The sequence below is a fragment of the Capsicum annuum genome, chromosome 1 (genome assembly GCF_002878395.1).
Source record: "Capsicum annuum cultivar UCD-10X-F1 chromosome 1, UCD10Xv1.1, whole genome shotgun sequence".
Lineage (NCBI taxonomy): Eukaryota > Viridiplantae > Streptophyta > Magnoliopsida > Solanales > Solanaceae > Capsicum > Capsicum annuum.
This window is the reverse complement of record NC_061111.1, coordinates 203,584,692-203,585,855: the sequence shown is the minus strand read 5'-3', so window position 1 is coordinate 203,585,855 and position 1,164 is coordinate 203,584,692.

Sequence of the window (1,164 nt, the reverse complement as noted above, 5' to 3'; positions counted from 1 at the left end):
GGGTATGATCATATCACCACAATCAACCAAGCTTTTGTATTTTAAAGATTGATTCTTGAACTCCAAGAACGAAAGGAATCCGTGGATGAACACTACGCATACCTTGGAAGGGAGGTTCTTGATGATTGACGGAGGAATTTCCTTGAAGTTGTTTTTTTCTTTTAGTACTCTTGGATGATGAGCTTTGAGATGTTAATAGGGTTGTAATGTGTTTAGAAGCTATATATTTCGTAGGGTTAAGTTTAGGGACGTGTAACGAGTGTTAAAAGACTTAATTACCCTCAAAATAACTCAAAACGGAGTGTTTTTAGCACATGGAATTGACTTAGGCGGCGGCTAACCAATCGTCTAAGTTTGGTTGGGCGGTGCCTAACCAATTGCCTATCCTTACTGTCTCTCACGAAAAGGGCATAACTTTTTGCTCGGGTATTGGATTAGGAGAAATTGGTATCGTTGGAAAGATAATTCGATTCTATACAATTTGGTGGGTATAAATCAGCCAAAATACCACATTAACATCGAGTTATACTCGTTCAAAGATGACCCTTGCAAAATCAAACACTAAAACTTGATAGATTCAAAAACTCTTAGCTTGTATTACCTTAAGTGACTCATATGAACATGCTTAATATATCATAAGCTATATTATCACTAGGATACTCATTGTAAGTCATGCACTAAAATTCTACTCACAGGGTAGGAGGTTTCATACGCAGGAAAAATGGTTTGTCTCCTAGCTTAGAAACATACGGGGTATTACATAAGTGCATTAATTGTATTTTTGTGATTTTAAAACATATAAATGTGTAATGTATCATTTGATACAAATGTACCATTTTTGTATTTGTATATCAAAATTATAATTCATATTTGTAAATAAACAAATATAACTTGGTGCAAATACAATGTCAAACAAATGAAACAAATGATTTTACAAATACAAATACAATATGTATTTGTATATATTGTATTTGTATAAAAATTTGAGTTGTATTTGTTTGTATAAATAAATACAACTAGATTCAATAAATACAAACAAGTATTCATAGAAAGAAAACCAATCGTTCCTTATCAATAATTCAAAAATACAAATGATAGTTCACACTACTTTCTTACGCTTAAATCAAGTTGCGGAGGACATTGCAATAGAGTAAATCAAGTCAT